The sequence below is a fragment of the Leuresthes tenuis genome, unplaced genomic scaffold, assembly GCF_036924035.1.
Source record: "Leuresthes tenuis unplaced genomic scaffold, fLeuTen1.0.hap1 SCAF_1, whole genome shotgun sequence".
NCBI classification, from domain to species: Eukaryota; Metazoa; Chordata; class Actinopteri; order Atheriniformes; family Atherinopsidae; genus Leuresthes; species Leuresthes tenuis.
The window spans coordinates 8748755-8762425 of record NW_027325355.1 but is presented as its reverse complement, the minus strand read 5'-3'; the positions used below and the strand labels follow the sequence as shown (position 1 = coordinate 8762425).

At 42.7% G+C, this 13671-nt stretch overlaps 2 protein-coding genes and 1 pseudogene across 2 annotated transcripts in view; 2 read left to right on the top strand and 1 right to left on the bottom strand.

Annotated features, from left to right (window-relative positions):
- The window catches only part of LOC140291438 (uncharacterized), an 873052-nt gene that overhangs the window by 675584 nt on the left and 183797 nt on the right, over positions 1–13671 (top strand). The gene's annotated exons all lie outside the window — the stretch shown is intronic.
- The window catches only part of LOC140291873 (NLR family CARD domain-containing protein 3-like), a 323587-nt gene that overhangs the window by 299145 nt on the left and 10771 nt on the right, over positions 1–13671 (bottom strand). The gene's annotated exons all lie outside the window — the stretch shown is intronic.
- Positions 12297–12415, top strand: LOC140297022 (5S ribosomal RNA; annotated as a pseudogene).

Here is a 13671-nt window from a genome sequence, read left to right as displayed (position 1 = left end):
GTGTAAATCGCTCAGGAAGCATGACAATAGCCAACCAGCTGGGAAATGCTTGCTATCCAAATCTTGCATCCTTCTCTGGGTTCCCTTGTTCATGTTGTAACTTCTCTTCATTTGAAGGTGACTCAAATATAAACACAGATTATCCCAACATTTCACACACATGGACTTTAAGAAAATGTGTTCATTGTCAGAGCTTCTTGTGCCATGATAGTTAATGTTAATGTCATTTTTCCAGTTCCCTCAAGTACTTAAAACACAGTCGGACTTTGGTCACTTTTTGGGGTCTAAGTTGTTTTCCAATGTGCAATTTTACTGTCAAAAGTATTTTTAAACCTCTGATTTTTTTAAAAGAAATCTGTGACGATTTAAGTTTTGATTCTCGTCTTGTCTCGTCATTTCCTGTTTTATTTTGAAATCACTAACGTCCCTCTCCTTTCAGGTACCTTGCCCTTCCTCCTGTGTCTGCGTCTGATTGTCTTCCCTGATTCCAAAGTGTTTCCAGCTGTTCTCCTTGGCTCCTCTTGTGCTCTAATAGTCTGTGTCTCCCTTGTCTTGTGCCAGTGTGTTGTTTCCACCATGAGCCTCACCCTCGCCTCTTTGTTCCACAGCCACAGCTTCCTTCAGCCTGCAGTCGAGCGTATCCTTTGTTGTAATTTATTCTTTATCCGTAGCTTTAGTTTTATTACGCTCAGTTTCACAGCCTGGTTTTGTTCCTCTGTTCTTTTTGGAGTGATCTTTGTTGTAATCTTTTAATCATCTCTGTTAGCGGAGCTTTTGCGTTGGTTAATTGTTTTAGTTTCATCACCCTCCGTTAGTGGAGTGATTTTGTGTTTTTCTCTTGGAGGATCTTTGCGCCGCCGTTATAGGTGTGCTGATAGATAACTGTTAAGGTTTCATAGTGCCTCTGTTTCTGAGAGAGCTTCTTTTGTTTAAGTCCGCCTCGTTAGGAGAGCTGCGAGTTTCTTATCTTTAATAGCTCTTTGTTTTCCTCCTGGAGTGGAGAGGCTTTTGGTTTGATCATTTTCACAGCTGCACTCTCCTCCTCCATAGTTATTGAGGAGAGTGCTCAGGAGTTTCACAGCCCCTTTCTTTGCTCTGTGAGCAGATCATCAACCTGTTGTTTATATAAATAAAGTCTTGACTTTGAACTCGACCCTGTGTCCTGAGGCCTCGACTAAATCTTGAGACATATTTTTATTTTGTCTATATTTAAGTTTTAGACTAATCGACGAGCAAATTGTTGGTCAGGAACATCCCTCGTGGGTCCAACTCGCCTCAGCTGACGAACTCAGATGGATCGTCCCAAGAAATCTACAGTACATCCGATGTGATAGAAGTACAGCCTACAACCCCTGTAGAGCTTCTGTTGCTGCTCTCTGTCACAGCTGTGGATTGTTTCTCCAGTCAGTAACTTGTTTGCTGCTCTGTCAGATAATGCAGCGACACATGTTTCCTACAGACTGTCACAGACATTTTTGTGCTGTAGCTTTTGAATGCTGCTTTATCGACAGCTTAATTTAACTTAAAGCAGCCCTTTGCTGCTTGTTTCCTCCTCTCTCCCCTGCTTTTTCTGCCTGTGCTTTTATAAAAGTGCTGCTCTGTTCTGTTAATAAACCCTTTCAGTTTACAGCCTCTGAGGCTGTTTTTACTTCTCAGACCATCCTGAAAAGGATCATGAGGCCGATGCCAGATAGTGAGGATGAGCACAGCAGCCTGGAGGAGACGTGCAGCTCAGGCTTTCTGAGAGACCACACTGAAAATGCTCAGATTGTAAATGTTCTCTCAGAGAAACAGACCTGAACAATGTTCATCTCCTAAAGCTGCTGCTGATTCTTCACACTGACTCCATATTTATGAAACCTGGTGGTGGAAAATCTACCCGGTAACAGGATGGAAACATTGTTTTATTTTACCGCAGAAAGACCAGTTTCTTTTTACAGGTGAAGCAGAGATTCTTTGATCTTTGGGTAAAGTTGAGAAAGTTCTGATGTTCAGCATCTTATTGGCAGCTTTAAATACTTCTGACTGTGTCTCTGTGGGCTCCTCTCAGGAACTGCACCACCTCCTGAAGCTGTGGACAGGTTGGAGTATACCTCCCCAGCACCTGTATGCAGGAGTTCCTCCTGAAATGACCACGCCTGTAGCCTCAGCCTGCAGGACCTGCTGAAACTGCCTCTGAAGAGCCAAAGCTAGCAGACATTCAGAGAAAAGCTCCAAGCGTCTGTTAGAAGTACAGACTTTGGCTTTGGAATGATCTGATGTGAATAATGTGAGAAACTGAGCGTCTTTAAGGTGAACATTTCAAAGTTGTAGCAGTTAGTCTGTTCCTCTGTTTCATGCTGCTCATTGAAGGCTGTGGAGCAGTGAGCCATGTTAAGGCTTTCCTCATTAACTGGAAGTGTGTGAGGTTGGTAACAGTTCAGGAGAACTGAGAACAAACATTTCAATCTGAAGTTTTAGTTACAAATGTTAAAGTTTGGTTAATAAAGACGATTGAACATGAAGTGTTTGGTGCACTTTTCCATCCAGCAGTGTGTGAACGTTGGTGAACTCGTCCAGTTCTGCTGTGGCTGCATCAGCTGCTGTGGTGCGGCTGCATAGATGTGGAGTGCATCCATGAAGGGAACATCGGGGTCAGGTGACCTGGCCATGTTCTCGCTCAGGTGTCCTTCAAGCTGCACTTGGGCTCCTTCAACTCGGTCCGTTTCACCTCCGAGGTCATCAGAGCCGTGTGGTCCATCCCAGTCAGTCCCACAGTCTGCCTCCACCTGAACACAAATAAAACACCAGAGTTTTAAGCTTATTCAATATTTTGTAGGCTTTCTGGAGACTTAAACAAAAGCTTTGGCATCTTCAGATGTTTCACTGAAACATTTTCAGTTGCAGTTTTAAACTGAAGCTATGAAATCAGTTCTCCTCAGTATAAATATTAAGTTCTGTAATCTCGCCAAATCATTTTAGGCCTTTTAAATGTATCATTTAAATAATGGCTCCTGATATGATGCACTCAGCTGTTTTAACACACCTGATCAGGATCCTGAAGGTGTCTGAATGATGTCCAAAGCTGGTGGGGAGACTGGCTGCCTGCTGCTCTCAGGCCGTGAAGGTTCCAAGCATCCATGAAGAAGGAAAGCTGCCTCTGCAGCTGAGGCAGAAAAGCCCAGTGGAGAGCAAAGAGATGACTCATCATCAGGGGTCAAAAGCCCTTCTCTCTCCAGGCTGAGAAACAGAGTATGGAATGGGTCAAGGACTGGAACGGAAACATCTGTCCATCAGCGTTCTATCCTGGAAGAACAAGAGACATGATTCAGAGAAACATTCCAAGCAGGAAGAGAAGATGTTTCTGCTCTGAATTAGAACTTCTAGCTGCTGGATGTTATGACTCTACAATGAGGAAACTGATGCTCATAAGTTCAGTGATGGCTTTAGAAATGTGTGTCCAGCCTAATCTGGTCTTGGTGGAGCACTCGCCTGAAAAACTAAGTCTGAAAATGTTTGATGCTGCTGCAAATACAAACAGTTCCAACACAAGAAATAAGAAGAAGGAAAACATGTCTGAAGGTCTTTCCCCCTCAAATATACTTTACATTTAGTAAATGTGAAAAAACAACAGGCTCTGAAGCAGATGACAGATGTCATTCATGCTTTGTTCAGTGTTTTCTGTCAGTAATGGAGGACAAAGCAGAGTTTGTGAATGAGGCCAGTGAGAGTCCTGCAGAGGAACAGCAGGATGAACGTTGGGGAATAATAACACTCGTTATGTGCTCTCCTGCAGAGCTTTTCTCATAATACATCGCCATGGAAACCTCACCGTTGGTTATGGAAACTCCTTCCAGGAACGTGTGAGTCTGGGTTCTCTCCTCGCTGTTCCACCATGAAATGGGCGACCTCAGTATTCTCAGCAGCCTGTCAGAGCGCACAGGTGATGGCAAACCAGACGTGTTGATGGCACCAAGGAAGCTCTCCAGCACTGGAGATGCTCCATTGTTTGTTGCAGCAGACAGATGAACAGTTAAACGGCTGAAGCATCTATTCCAGCGTGAAGGACAAAGAAAAAGAAGATCTAATGCATCAGATCTAAATCTGAAGAAGGTTCATTCACAGCTTCTTTGACACAAAGCAGAGAGACTGCACTGATGCAGCTTACAGAGGACTTTCACATAAGGATCCACTTTATATCAGACTCACTTTGCAGCAGCAGTCCCCTGGCATGAAGGAATGATTTCATCATTCTGTGTCCTGTGTTTGGGGGACTTAGTTGGATTTCTGCAAAGACGGCATCCAGCTCTGCGTCACTCAGTCAGAACAACATGTCCGACCTAAACCCCAGGAACTCCACCCGGGGAGTCTTAAGGTCGCTCAGGTTAGAATTCCACACTAAGACAGACGTGATTTCATGTAGATCTCATGGACAGAGCTCGCTGCCAAACATTCCCACAATGCACTTGGGCCTAACAGGTCTGGCAGTCTTTCCCAGCAGTGGATCCACTGACCTGTATGAACTGCCTTTCTGAGCTAAAATCATCAACTGGTTCACAGCTACGAGCCCTTAACTCACTGAACAAACTACAGCTGCAGCAGTGTTGTTCAGGCTGTTCACAGCAGAGTTAAACTGCAGTTTAACTCACTGATGACAAGGTCTTCTCCTCCTGCCTGATCCCATGAAGATAAACTCCTCTGACACACTGATCCACCTCCACACCTTCAGCACCACATTCACTGAAGAACCTCTGCATCCTGCACTCTGCTCAGTTCATTCCTCTGTATCTTTATAGAAAGTGTCTTTCTGTCTGAGAAACACTCACTGTTGAGCAGAAAGTTCACTCTGCACATAGCTGCCTCTTTCATTCAGAAACACATTTTCAGCTTCATGGATTCATGGAGGGATGCACAGATATATCGTCCTAACATCGGTATCAGCCAATACTCAGCTTGTTATCTGCAATCGAGGAATCAGCAGAAAGGATAACATGAACCGATGGCATTGACGTTGATGTTGAGCTGGTGTTGCAGGAGCTTTGCCCTGAAACTGACCGGCTTGGCCTACAGTTGCAGATTCAGCAAATATCCAGTAGATGGAAGCTTAATTCCACAGCAGGCAATCTATTCTTCACAAGAACATTTTGTTTGGGTTTACAAGTACTGAAGTCATTGAGTAGGTAAGAGTTTAACTTTTGAAACTGTGACTCCATTCTTCACCCTGGGCTGGGACTCCTGCCCCTGGAAATCTCCTTGACGACACCTCCTCCTGAATCTGATGAATAGCACCAGAAGTCATCTGGGACCTGGCTTGGCACCTCCTTCCACCACAGGTGCAACTGCCTCGGCCGCCGGATTAGTGGCACAATGTTCAAGGAACTTAGCTTTCAGAGCAGCCCCCAGGCCAGCGAAGAAGCTTCGAAACTTCTCCTCTCTTTGTGCCACATCTCCATAGTCGGGAAATGCCTCCACGACCAGCAAAAACGCAGACTTGCTCAAACAGGTTGGAGGAATCCTCGCGAGCTCACCGTAGTAGTCGCCGCCATCTCCCGTCCCTCCAGCCAAGGAAACTCTGGCTTCCGTCACCAGCAAAAGGAGCGGGTAGATCCACCAAACAGAGACCAACTGAACTTGACAGGGTCATGTCTCCACGCCGCGTGATGCTAACTTAGCCTCGCGCTAACTCACACAGCAAGCTAACTTCCATGGACCGGCAAAAGTCTAAACATATAAAAACATCAGCTCTGCCACCAATGTAACCGAGCTTGCTGGGTTCATTCAACTTAACACTTTAAAATAAAAACGTTAATGGAGACTGGATACTGAGTTTAACTTTCAGAACCTGCCGCCCCCGTTTTATTACTCCTCCCAGAATGCACTTTTCCAGCAGGACATTTGACATGAGAATACAATACAATACTGTCTGTTACACTTTATTATTAAGGTTAGTCATTTTAAATCAAAGAAAGGGGGATACAAGTGAAAGATATTGGTACGACTGGATTAATATAACCAAGTGTCGCTTTGAAGATATTTTGCCTCTTCACATAATGTGTCCATGGGGTGTTCATGACAGGCAGAGACACAGATGCAGCTCATACTGAGGTTAAAAAATGTGCGACATCTAGTGGTTGTTAGAATAAAAGAAAAATGCTGGCCATGACATAACTACTTATTATTTTTTTATTCTTAACCACGCTTGTATTTTTTTTGTATTACTAATCATTTAACCAAGTGAAGCTATTTTCTAAAACCAACCAGAAAGGGACAATGTTTGAAGTGAACTTGTTTGTTTACGTGTAACCATGGCAACCAACAAAATGGCGTCCGTGCGGGGGAGAGTCGCGTTATTTAAACATGCGTTTTAGGCTATACTGCATTTGTTTTGTGACTCTGACCAGGTGATGTTATTGCCTAAATCCAAGTATGAATTGATAAAAAGGTGTTAAAGGAAAGTGTTGATATGTTCTTAAAGAATTTTGAAGCAGAGTCGGTCTCACTTGACACAAAGTCAGTTGGTTAACAGATGAGTTCAAAGGCATTCAAAGGGACGCTACAGATGCCAGCAAAAGCACAGGTGTGTCTGCTTGTATGAACATTGGACATCACATCAGTGATGTAAGTTGCTGTACTGTAGAGATTTTTGTGGAGCCCAGGAGGAACACCTGCTCAAAGTTAATGCACCCCGAGCCTCGGGGCTGTTGTAAGATTAAAAAAATGGAGTCCCAAAGTTGTAAGCTCTGGACTCCAGGTGGTGGCTTAATGTCTTCCCCATCTGTCAGGGCATCCTACCGGCCACTTCACCCAGAGGAGAGGAGCGAGACACCGGCCAGCCGCCTCGATCCAGGACCGACGGAAGCCGCCCAGGGAGGCTTCGGCGTCGGTCCTGGACCGAAGAGCCGGCCGATGTCCCACCCAGCACGCTCCAGGCCAGGACAGTCTATCAGACTCCATAACTACCACCTGTATCACTGCAGGAGGGGCAGAGCCCACTGCAGAGACCCTGGAAGGAGTCTGATAGAGAGGCGACCCTTCACGGCTCCTCGAGGGAACGTGTAGGATTAAACTTTCAGTGGTCCTACTGGCCCTATTTATATGATTTCTACGTTCGAAATATGATCACATGACCAGTAGACACCGTCACTGTTGCCCCGGTTTTTACCATATATGGAAAAAAGAACTCACAGAACCTTCCATAAATGGAAATCTGCAAACGTCAAACGAATATCCCCAAAATAGGGGTCCATCAGTGACATGATTGGTCACGTGTGCAGGTGAGGTTGGACGTGCATGCGTCACCCCAGCACCTCCATGCTCCATGGAAACATGGTCGGGATCAACATCAGCCTCTCAAGGCAATTCTGTGGTAAAATAGAGGAAACATGTCACAGTTCATGTTCATGTCACAGTTTATGTTTTAATAGTCTTGTTTTCAGGTTATGTTCAAGTCATGCTTGTTCATGTTCATGCCTCATAGCCACAGTCTTGTTATCTTGTTATCAAAGTTATTTATTCATAGTCTTGTCACAGTCACAGTTAATCATAGTCTTGTCTTATTTTTGGGAGAAATGTGAGAAGTAAGTGAAACACTGATGCTAGATCATGTTTAACAGCTTTAGCCCATTAAATACACATCTCTTTTAAAGGTTAACTGTTCTGGCCAACTGCTTAATAATACTTTATTTGTTTTATTACGTAGGATAATGTTTTGCCCTTCTTGTGGATTCAGCCTTGAATCAGTTCATGTGGCAAGGACATCAGATTATTGAGTCCTGATAAGACAACTGAAGGCAGTGTTTAAAAGACATTTTAAATTGGACTTCACAGTATAACTACACATTCATTTGAATACATGATCTCTGAACAACAAGATTATCATTGATCCACTGACTCTCTTAATGAAATCTGATTACACTGTGAATCAGGAAGCACAGTAAGATGTGCAGTGGAGTCATTACACAACTCTGGGAGTTTAAAAGAGAAGCAGAGGCAATCACACTTCCAAAAGAATAAAACACCTCTGAAAATGTTCCACTTTGGCAAAGGTGAAAGGTTGGGAAAGCCAGCAATTTGGTCCACTTCAAACTTTGTGTCATGACAGCTTTCTGATACCATTTCTACTTAGAATTGCAGAGGTCCCATTTTTAGATTGAGAATGCTTCGTCATTGGAGAGCCCGCAGGACCTGATCGTACACAGCAGCACCATGCTGCAGACTGCAGGGTGTTTTAAACGTGTTGGGTCAATGGAGGAAAAGCATTCAGTTATCAATGATTACCTTCAGTTGTATTTAACTGATAAGAACCACACAGCATTTGAAAGGTAGTTTATTTTATTACTCTTACCCAGAAAGAGTTGAGGGTAAAACATGTGACTGACTGTTAGTTAAAATCCTCTGTATTATTGCATTATGGCTTCAAAGATGGACTTGACAGCTTGCAGTTTGTCACAGCACTGCAGCAGTATCCTACAGTCCTGACCCCTGTTCTGTCACTCAAGTGAAAAGTTATCTGCCACAGACACGGAAAACTTATTCCAACCCCAGCTTAGTCCTGCCTGAAGTAACAAGAGGAAAACAAGAAGTTTGTGGGCAGACTGCCTTCTGACTGCGAAGGTTAGTCAGTTTAATCTTTATCAACATAAAATATCATCCCAAGTCTTGTTTTAGATTGACATTTTTCAGTAAATTAGTCCAAATGCTTTCTACTTTTAGAAAGAGACTCTTCAGTGACCCTGGAGGAGATCTTCATGCTTGCCACAGGTGTAGCAGGCAAACCTCCTGCTGGCACGGATCCTGGAGCGTCCCTTCAGCTCCTCACCAGTTCAAACTACCCCATGGCAAATACATGTGCCGACACATTAAAGCCGCCTGTCTCTGATAACTACAACAGCTTTAAAGCCAACATGAACTTTGGAATGAAGAATTCCCACTTTGGATGCTTTTAAACACACTGAACTATGAACACCTGAAATGTCCCAAAAGAAAAAGGTTTTGTTCAGGTTGGAGATGTTAAACACTCAGCTTTAAACTCCTGTTTAAACCTCTGTTCTGTCTTCTCTTTTTAAAATCTACAAGGTGCCGGTGTTCCTCTGTGCCGGAGGGTAATGCATAAGAATAAAAGGTTTTGCCATCCCAGTTTATTTGTCTAAATGTGACATGAAGATAAAGTTCAGCCATGTTGTTCAGAGTGATGTAGTTCTCTACAGCAGACTGCCACTGAAGAGATGGTGTCAGAGCACTTTGTCTCTGTGGTTCTTCAAAGGGATGCAGGTCATCGTCCCCAACAGTAACTGGTGGTGCTGCTCAGGGTCTGTGAAGATGCTGAGAATCCACAGTTCATCCCATTGAATCTGGGAAGAAAATACAGAAAAACAACCAGATTTACTTTGTTTTCTCTTCAAGTTTAAATGTTGTTGGCGTTCCCTGCCAGTGATTGGCCAGATTTAGTCAACAAGACTCGTATGCAGAGACACCACAAGACGACATGATAAAAGCTCAAATACACCATCAAATAAATATTAGAACTAAAGTGATGCTGACTGAAGCATGAGTGGAAATTCTCACATATAATGACTGATTTTAAAGTGACAGCTTCAAGGAAGAAACTATTTTCTTTTCTTTTTTTTATAATAAAAAAAGCTCTCTGGTGCATATACTGTTTTCTGAGCTTTTACAGCCTCGGTCCAACCTCAGGTTAAACTCATGTAACCATGATTTTCCTGTGAATGCTTCATGTAGATGTAATAAAAGGTCATCCTGTTGTTTTTGCTTTAACATGGTTTGCAGTGTTCACCTGTGAGACAAATGATACATCACCTCTGCTCATCCAGATGTTCAGTTAGACTGCCGAACAGCACGGATAACGTGAGCGTTCCAGTGGTGCTTGTATTCGTCCAGTTCTTTCTGTCGCGCTCCCAGACGGCTGTACCGCAGCAGCCTTGTGTGTTCGTAGCTGCTTTTGAACAGATGCTTCTCCCTCAAGTCACCAAACAGATCCATCCAAAACTGTGTGTGAGTATGCAAACACACATTTTATTCTAAGGAAATATATCACCTTCCTCCTGTAAAATACAGCTGAATTGCTGCCTGTTGTGTTTTAAGTAGTTTATTATGTAGAAGACATTTAAAATCTTAAACAGGAACTGAATTGATTCAACATAATAAAAAAAACACCAAGTAAAAGCGAGCATTGCCTTCATCAGCACAGTCATCTACAGTAAATCCAAAAGTGTGATGTGAAGTAGATAATCAGTGAAGAATGAATACGAGATAAAAACCTTTGTTTGCCAAAGCAGGACCGCCAGCTTTCAGTTCACTGCTCAGATGCTGAAGTGCCATACATGTGACTTCTGGCTCCTGCAAATGCATCTCTGTGCGCTGATCTTAAGGAACGATGAAGTGCTGCCATCAGTCCATTTTCTGCCACAGTCTGTGCGGCGGCGCATTGGAAAAACTCAAAGCTCAGCGACACACTCGATGTCATTTTGAGCACCGACACCAGGATCATTGTTGGACTTTCCACATGTGAGCCACATCATTTTTGTTGAGAAGCCATCGATACGGCCACTTCAGGCAATCCCAAAAGGTTTCAGTTTGTCGTTCCCACCAACATGCCACACTGAACAATACTCTATTCCAGATGTGTCAGGTTCTCTTATTGTGTTCATCACATCACATCTTCTGACTGTAAAAGAGTACTTTTGTTTCAGAGGCTGCCACATCGCTCTGTAACCTAAAAGCTGCCTGATCCCTGAGGTTCCTCAGAAAAATCTGCCTACACAGCAGCAACTGGAGCGTAGTTCTTCCTCTCGGTCAGGTCTGCATTTTGTCTTCTTTTGAAAGTGCTGACACTCACTGAAATGTTGTGCTTGGCTGCCAGTAAGTCCAGCATGATTTCAGAGGCAGGGTCCTCTGTGAAATACTTGTGGATAAGTTCATCCACCACGGCTGCTTCAGGACCTGATGGATGAATATATGAAAACACCACATGAGAAAAAGTAGATCCACTGCATTTATACTCTTTGGTGTCAAGTTTTAAACAATTATTGATTAACAAAGTAAGAAACTGAATATTGTTAATGATTCACTTAGATTCTCATACATTTAGTGTTCATCCCAGTGACTAAAATGCAGCAGAGTTGGAAACCTTGAAAAATGCCACCCGAAGTAGTGGAATTTGACATTTTATTTTGAGGGTGCCTCTCTGTTTTTCTGAATGTAATATTCTTCATCTGTTGCATTTAACATAGTTTGCATGTTTTGAGTTTCAGCCATACCTGGGTGGTAACCTCAGTGATAATTCACAGTACAATGAAGAAATCCATAATCTTTAAGAAGATGATCAAAATATACCTTCCTGTTGAAGATTTCTGCAGCATGAGCCACAGTGTGACAGGACAGGCTGAAGATTTATTCCACAAAATGGACAAAACATCATCTGGTAAAATACAAAGGGGAAAGGACTCTTAGCTTACACATGATGGTAATTTGCTGTGTAAAGTTGATAAACTAATACTCATCTCACTGATAAAACAGTGATAACAGCACAGTTAATAAAGATTATCCAGCATCAGTGTCTCACTTCCTTCTCAAACTTTTCCTAATTTCCCTCTCTTTATCCGTTAAAACCTGAAAACTGCCCAATTGAGTTGTGGCTTGTTGTGTTGCTTTTGTATTCTTTGACACTTCAGGGCCACCGTAGAGACCGCCTGGGAATACCAGCTGCTGTATTCGTGGCACCTCATTTAAGTCAGTCTGTTCTAACAGTTTCCAGCACTGCTCAGCTCACAGACTTCATCTGTCTGAATTCTTCTGGAAAACAAACACAAATTTTATTCTCTCACCTTCTCAATTCTCTGTATTGTTGAGGATGGTGAGAAGGGAAGAGTGAGGGGTTTCCTCCGAAAGTCCACTGTCATCTCTACAGTGTTGAGCGGGTTCAGCTCCGGGTGGTTCTGACTGCCCAGAGGACCAGGCTGGACCGTCTTGGCTTCCAAGATCAGGTGTGTTCAGGGAGGTGTGGCTGTCACAGTCATTGTGACAAATATGGATTATATAGGTGCTGGAACCATGTTTCCTCTATTTTAAATCAGAGGTTATTTGAGAGGCTGATGTTGATCCTGCACATGTTCTTCTCTCTCGTGTTGGTTCTCTGCAGCTGGAAATGAGACTCTCAGATAACTTAGTGTCTGTCAACCTCTTCTGTTTCCTGTGTGTAGTTTTGTGTTCAGCGTCACACAGAGAGAGGGAGGAAGCTTAATTCAATAATATATGTTGTTTCTGCATCTATAAAAACCTTGTTTGCGATCACTTCTCTCGCTTATGGCCGTACTGCCCTGAACACGCCTGACCTCATCTGAGCTCAGAAGCTAACCAGAATTGGGCCTGGTCATTACTTAGATGGGAGACTGCCTGGGAACAACAGGTGCTGAAAGCTCTTTTCCTTCTCTACAAAAACCAAAGAGGAAGCTGATGTCCCATGGAACTTCATATGAAGTTGGTTATTATTTGAACAACTTTCCCATTTTTCTCCAAAGACTGTGAATGAGAGCACACACAAATCATGACATCTCATCTAAGTCAGTCTGTTCTAACAGTTTCCTGCAGTGCTCAGCTCACAATGACTTCATCTGTCTGAATTCTGAGAAGTTAAAACATTTATAAAAAGTATTCTATCGAAATAATACCAAGAAAACTGATCTTTTCCTGATAAGTTCAGGAAACTTTAGTGATATTAAGTAACTTCCCTCAAACAGATCGGTCAACATGTCTGTACTGGAGTTACTGCATAAAGTCTCATATTATATTTAAAGTCTACTTTCATCAACTAAAAAGAGGTTAAGAAACAGTCAATTCAAAGACATATAGATTCACTTGCTGTGTCTTTAAAGTTTGCTGCTCATACACAGGTGGCTTGAAGAAATATTTTAATAGATTAAATGATGGACCCCAGTTTAGTCCCCAGATTGACCGTGATCATACATTTACAAGCACATAACATGTTCCTTAATATTAGTTTACTTCTTTTATAAATGCTACTTGGATATAGTATATAGCAGAGTGTTACAGCTGTTTCTCCTGGTTTCTGTGGTGTGTGACTTCCTCTCAGGAACACAGACAGCACGCAGACACATGTGACATCATGAACAGAGAAGGAATATTTCTGTGAAACGTTAAAGCTGTAACGGATCAAATACAGGTGCAGATGAACAGGTTTACATTGTAATCACACATGATGTTCAATACACACATACAGCAATCTGTTGTATATTTGTACTCTGTTGTGGACTGAGCTGTATCTTTTAAAATGGCTTCATGTTTAATATTCTATAGCAGCGAGCAGTTAATAATGCACAGACATGAGAAATTCAAAGGAGAGTCTTTGGAGTCTTCACTTCTGGACCTGTTGCCTAGGCGACCTGACCTCAGGTAATTATCGATTGTTGAAACAATGTCAATAAAATCTCCTTTAACTGTGAAGGAAGTGGAGTCTTTATTGATGGGAATTTGTCGCCCTCTGGCAGTGACAATATAAATAGCATCATGTCAGATTGGGAGTGTTTTTAAACGATTGAATACTTTAGTAGATTTCTTATCATTGTAATAATGAGCAACTGGACTTTCTGAATATTTCACTTCTCATCTGAAAGATGTCTTCAGCTTTAACTAGTTGGTGACTGTCGGCTGATCAGC